Consider the following 6,743-nt stretch of genomic DNA (forward strand, 5'->3'; position numbering starts at 1 on the left):
AAATAGCTATGTTGGAGAGAAAGGAGTAACTCCTTGAGGAAAACCAGAGTTCTGCTAGGAAGGAGGAAGAGGAAAAGGAATGCGGACTTAGCAACCAACCATATTCACCACAGCTCCTAGGACTAACATCTTAGAAGCAATGGACCACCAATATTTGCCCTCCTTCTCCATTGTCCCTCCTAGTCCCCAACCCTGAAAAAGGAGGAAGAGAAGACATCACAGCACCTAATCATGACCTCCCCCCCTCCACTCCAAGAGCTGGAATGGGGACAGGAGTGAAAGAGCTTAGTCAAACAAAGCTGAAAACAGTAAAATAAACAATAAAAGATGGCAGCTTCTGCTGTTGATTAGGAGATTTTATGCATTTCTTTGATTCAATGCAAAGCCTTCCAAACCTAAATATTTTCAGCAGTTTCATATCTGTCCCTTCCTCTTTTCCCAAGGCAAGGTTATCAAAATAATCTTTATTTAATAAATAAATACTCCCAGCCCACACAGTAGGTATTTGCAGATAAGAAAATTGAGACTCAGGGAAGTTAGGAGAGTGGCCCAAGGCTCACAGCTAGGAAGCAGTAGACTTGAGATTTAACCTCAGGCGTGTCTGAGTCCAAAGTCTGAGCTCTCCCCACAGCACCACAGAGGGAAATTCAACATCTTAGAGGAAAGATAATGTAAGGCTGGAAGGAGTCGCAAAGGTCATCTACCTTAAGTCCATCAGGTGCTTGTAACCCTGCTGAGACATTTTTCTGATGGGTGCTTGTCCAGTCTGCCCTATCTAGCCTGCCGTTCAGTCCCCTTGGTGGAACTGGCAGAAGTTCATATCAATGAAAGGAATGCTGAGCCTCCCTCAAGGAGGGCAGAGACTGCTCCCGAAGTGAACTAAATGCTCACACCCGGCACAAACACGGCTTCCAAATAAGAGAGGACATTTAAATAATTTCATTCGAGGTTATAGATCCAAGATCAGGAAGAAGACAGCACATGTGTGCAAAGACATCATATGAGATATAACCATAGCCTTGTTTGTGAGAGAGAGGAAAAAAAAAAAAGGTCCCAAATGTGAGTGAAGATAAAATAATATTGCTAGGCTTTTCTGAAAACTCACCTGAGCACATTTCTGCTTGAGGGAACACTCTATCAGTGATGTTTCTACCAGATGGTGGTATATCTGATTGACAGCTCCATCCTTCAAGCCGTGCTTTACTCCACACAGCTGATAAAGGCTCACCCTACAACTATAATTAGGCATTCCTGTTTTCATCTTGTTCCTAGTCTACCTTTTATATTTGTTGTTGTTGTTAGTTGTGGTTGAGTTGATTCCAACTCACGGCAACCCCATGAATACCCCTTTTTGTCTATATACATTCTCTCACCCAAAATAATCTGTGAACTGACTTCCTTTTTGCTGATTCCCTTGTTGTAAATAAGAAAACATTGACAAGTGCTCAACTTAAATGCCTATCAAAGAGACACTAGTTTAGTAGTGATACAGTCACATGATGGACTACTATGCAGAGTTTTTTTTTAAAAAAGAGGCAGATCTATGTGAACTGGTATGGGACAACCTCTAAGATGTGTTATTAAGGGGCAGCACAGTGGATATAGCACACTACCACGTGTGGTAAAAATTTGTATGTTGAGCGAGACTTTCTTGTTGCAGTAGAATTGAGAAGCCAAAGCTAGAGACAAAGAAGGGTAAATACTGCGTCTTCTATTAAAAAGCCGTTGACAACTGGCCAGACTTCCTTTCTATGGCTTGTTAAAAGGTGATAGAACTGACCCTATGACCATGAGCACTATACTCCTTACCTCCCAACGCCACCCCAGTTGGCCTAGTAAGAAGTGTTCAATTTTTTCCTTTCCCTCCCCCAAGTCAAGTGAGAAGAACTCCAAGAGATACAGTCTTAAAGATCGGGGTACACCTGCAGGAAGGGGAGACTGGTATTCCCTTCCCCAGTTGGTTAGCTGCTCAGAGAGTCGATGTATTGATCTGCCCTGTGCCTACTGGGCAGGAGAGAAGAGCATTGGGAGACATGGCAGGGTCTAGTTTAGGTCTTAGTTTCCTCAGGCTACCATAACAAAGTACCACAAGGTAGGTGACTTTAACAAACAGAAATTTATTTCCTCACAGTTCTGGAGTCGGAATTCAGGGTGTCGGCTGGGCCATGCTCTCTGTCAGCTCTAGGGAAAGAGCCTTCTTTGTCTCCTTCAGCTTTGGATAACCGTGGGCATTATTTGGTGTTCCTTGGCTCATTGACAGATCCTCACATGCTGTCTTCCCGCCGTGTGTGTCTCTGTGTCCTGTTCTTTTTATGACACCAGTCAACATAGGGCTAGCATCTACCCTCCTCTAGTAAGACTTAACTGATAACATCTACAAAGAAAAACTCTATTTCCCCAGGTAAGGTCACATTCACATTCACAAACCCATTGCCATAGAGCTGATTCTGACAGTGACCCTATAGGACAGAGAAGAACTGTCCCATAGGGTTTCCAAGGAGCAGCCGCTCAATTCAAACTGCCGACCTTTCAGTTAGCAGCCATAGCTCTTAACCACTGCACTACCAGGGATCCTTCACAGGTACAGGGGTTAGGATTTCAACGTATCTTTTTGGGGGACACAATTCAAGCCGTAACAGAAGAGATGTGTGAGTTTTCCATGGAGCAAGTACACAACATGGAGGGTGAAAGCTTTGAGCTGTCTAATGGCCTGTCACTAGGCAAAGAGACCCCCCCATAGCAAGAGACTGTAGAGTGTGCACAGGGGCAAGGGCTAAGGAGGTTGAAAGAGGTCAATTTGCAGCTGGATCTCCCAAGTTGGGAAACTCTGTGTGGGAGAGACCATCTCTGAAGAACTTACCTGTGAGCCCCAAAAGAGCCTACATTAGAATACCAGGCACTCAGAGGACATCTCCAGATGGTTAGTGCTGGCCAGAGAAGCTGTGGCCATTCACAGAAAGAGGACTGCCAAATGTGCAGGCGGTTAAGAGATATTTGCCCTGCTTCTCCATTGTCCCCCTAGTCCCCAACCCTGAAAACAAGAGGAAGAGAAGACATCACAGCACCTAATCATGACCTCCCCCTCTCCACTCCAAGAGCTGGAATGGGGGACAGGAGCGAAAGAGCAGATATGCCCCCAGCCCACTGCAGATGCCCCAGCCACAAGCATGGCCAGCAATAAAGTACGGAGCTTTGAGTTGATATAAGATTGGGATTTTAAACTAGAGTAGACCAAACTTTTAATAACTAAAAGTGAGCTGAGAGCTCTGGGACCTGCCCATCTTTTGCCTACCCAGTGATGAAGGGAGTTTTGACAAAGCACAGTTGTAAATAGTAATCAGTGAAAAACAAAACCCTTTCACGTTAGTTTCCTGCCACTTCATATATTTGGATCAGTGTAGATTATCTCTGGAAGGACACACAAGAAGTGAGGAGCAGAGACTGACTCTTGGGGGATGACTTGGGAACTGAAAGCACGTCAGGGGTGAGAGGAAGACCTGTTTCATTGCAAAACCTTTGGAGCTGTTTTGTTTGCTTGTTATTATATACATGTATTATATAAAATAGGCATGCCAAAAAGAGTGACATGAAATAGAAGTGATGGAAGAAGTGGAGACAGCACCCTTATAGATCTCAGAAAAAGCCAGCCAGGTTCACTTCTCTAAGGTAACAGGCTCATGCTGATGTGTAAAACCCAAACCCCTTTTATGCCCCAGCAGGTGCAGGGTGCAGGGTGCAGGGTGCAGGCTGGTGAAACATTACCTTGCACCCTGTCTGGTCTTGAGAAACAGAGGAAGTGAGAATGATTGAGGGTGTTCACAGACAAGCTGTGTGCTGGAATCAGCCTGTCAGGGTGGCAGGGCCAGAATAGTATGTGTGGCACACAGCCTCCACCTGCATGGCCTGCTGCCTAAAGGGTCATGAGGACATTCCAGAAGGCTTGGAACCTGACCCTGGCCTTGTCCTCACCTGGATCTCCTGCAAAAGCTCATCCAGAAAAATTCATCTCATTCAACAGTGAGTAGGCAAAAAAACAGCCAAGACGAGACCTAGTCCAGACAGAACAAGAGGAAGGGAGTCCAGGAGCAGGAAGAGACAAAGTGTCTCCAAAGTTCCAAAGGTATACGTACAAGGATTTTCCTTGTGGCTTTGTTTGTAATAAGAAGAACAATGTTTAAAAAACTCAAAGCTCAAAGAAATTTAAATATAAGATTCATTCTGAGCAGTTATTCTGTATGCATATGTCTTGTTCATAAAAAAGCAAATGGCTCAAAGTAGGCTAGCTACAATGAGGCTTATAAAGAGAAGAGGAGGGAGAAGAATAAAAGATCAACCATTGGCTAATCTTAACATGATTGATTGAACCCTGCCCTCCCCCTTTTACTGAGATCAACTGATAGCAGGTCACAAGGTAGTCTTGATTCCAGGAGAATTAAAACGGTTTCTCAGCACATATATATACATATATGTGTATATATAAGGAGCCCTGGTGGCGCAGTGGTTAAGCACTTGCCTACTAACCAAAAGGTTGGCAGTTCGAACCCACCAGCGGCTTCACAGGAGAAAAGACCTGGTCATCCGTTCTTATAAAGATTGTTATTGTATGCTGTCGAGTCAATTCCAACTCATAGTAACCCTATGGGACAGAGTAGAACTGCACCATAGGATTTCCAAAGCTGTAAATCTTTATGGGTACAGATTGCCAGGTCTTTTCTCCCACAGAGCTGCTCGTGGGTTTGAATGGTTCGCAGCCAAGCACTTAATCATTGCACCACAAGGGCTTCTTCTGTAAACATTACAGCCTAGGAAACCCTATGGGGCAGTTCTATGCTGTCCTCTGGGGTTACTATGAGTTAGAATCCACTCGACTGCCCATGACAACAACTTGTGTATATATACATATGCAATACGTATACATATACATACATACATATATATATGTAATACTAGCAAACCTCTAAAACTGAGACACTTGACATAATAATATGGCTTATATGAGGTCTGAATCAAAACTCCATTTTGTTGTAGGCTCCTGCTTCTGCATCCCTGAGAATGTAATCTTGACTTCTTCCCATTCATATGCACATGGCCTTGGGCCTCTGGCTGGATGGGATCAGAAGACCCTGGCCCTCTATCAATCATTTTGTTTTAACTGGCCTGGCTCTTGCCCCAAGCCATTCTTAGCAAATAAGGGTGGGGGATCAGGAATGCAGTTTAGACACTCTTAGTAAAAGTTGGGGTGGGGGGGGGACGGGGCAGGAGTGTGACTGTAGGAGAATAAGTTTACTCAAGATGTTCCAGGAAGAAGGTAGTTGAGCTGATGATGTACCCACATTGTGACCACACGACCATCATGCACTCCCCTTCCCCATCTTTACTATAAAAGTACACCTCTCCCTCCATGCTTCGGAGCACTTGGTAGATTCCTTTCTGCCCTGTGTTTCCCCAATTCATGACTTGTATTACCCTCAATAAATCTCTTTACTTTTACTTTAACAGAGTGAACATATTTACTCTTCGACAATATATACACACGTGTGTGTGTCTATCTATATCTGTCTATCTATCTGTCTGTCTGTCTATCTATCTATCTATAGGTTTTCTGAGAAGAGACTCAGAACCCTCCTAATAGTGGTCATCATTGGGGAAAGTGACTAGTGGTCAGCTGAGGGTAGGGGCTTTTTATTTTTCATTTTATACCTTCTCCACTGAATATTTACCATGTGTATGCATTACTTTTTTTTTTAATTTAAAGTAGTGATTGGGAGGTAAAGAAGTGGAGAAAACCAGTGTAGGCTAGTCTTTAGAGAACTTTGGTAGGAGAAGGGGAGGAGATGGGGCAATAACTTAAGTGAATAGCAGGGTTAGGAGAAAGCATTTTTAGTATGAGGGAGCCTTGAATGTGATTTTTTTTGAAGAAGGAAGCAACCAGCTGAGGGGATAAAATATGAGTGAGAAGGAGAGGATGCTGGGTGGAGCAAGGTCACAGGAAGTGCTGGCAGGAGGGGGACAAAGAGCCAGGCAGGAGGGTTAACCTTGGCAAGAAGGAGGGACACATCTTCAGAGGAAAGAGAGCTGCAGAAGTTCTGTCTGAGAAGTGAATCTCAATGAAGTAGAAGACGGTCTCTGCTTAACATGAGAAGGCAGGGTGAGGACTGGCACTTGAGAAGGATGGGGACAGGGAAGCTTGGAATAGCTGCTGTTTAGGAACTAGATAAGCAGTCCTTAAAATAAGAGCTAAAAAGGACTCCTTGGGTACTGTTGTTAGGTGTGTTAATTCTGTTCCGACTCGTAGTGACCCTATGTACAACAGACCAAAACACTGCCTGGTCTTGTGCCATCCTCACAGTTGTTGTTGTGCTTGAGCCTATTGTTGCAGCTACTGTATCAATCCATCTCTTTGAAGGTCTTCCTATTTTTTGCTGACCCTCTACTTTACCAAGCATGATGTCCTTCTCCAGGGACAGATCCCTCCTGATAACATGTCCAAAGTATGTGAGACATAGTCTTGCCATCCTTGCTTCTAAGGAACCTTCTGGCTGTACTTCTTCCAAGATAGATTTGTTCATTCTTTTGGCAGTCCATGGTATATTCATCTTGGGTGGTACAGTTGGTTAAGTGCTAGACTATTAGCTGAAAGGTTGGTTGTTCAAACCCATCCAGAAGTGCCTAGGAAGACAGGCCTGAGAGCTTGGTAACCAGCAGGCAAGATTTTTGTTTTAACTTTTCTAGCAATGTGTAAG

Source organism: Trichechus manatus, unplaced genomic scaffold (genome assembly GCF_000243295.1).
Source record: "Trichechus manatus latirostris isolate Lorelei unplaced genomic scaffold, TriManLat1.0 scaffold00032, whole genome shotgun sequence".
Classification (NCBI taxonomy): domain Eukaryota; kingdom Metazoa; phylum Chordata; class Mammalia; order Sirenia; family Trichechidae; genus Trichechus; species Trichechus manatus.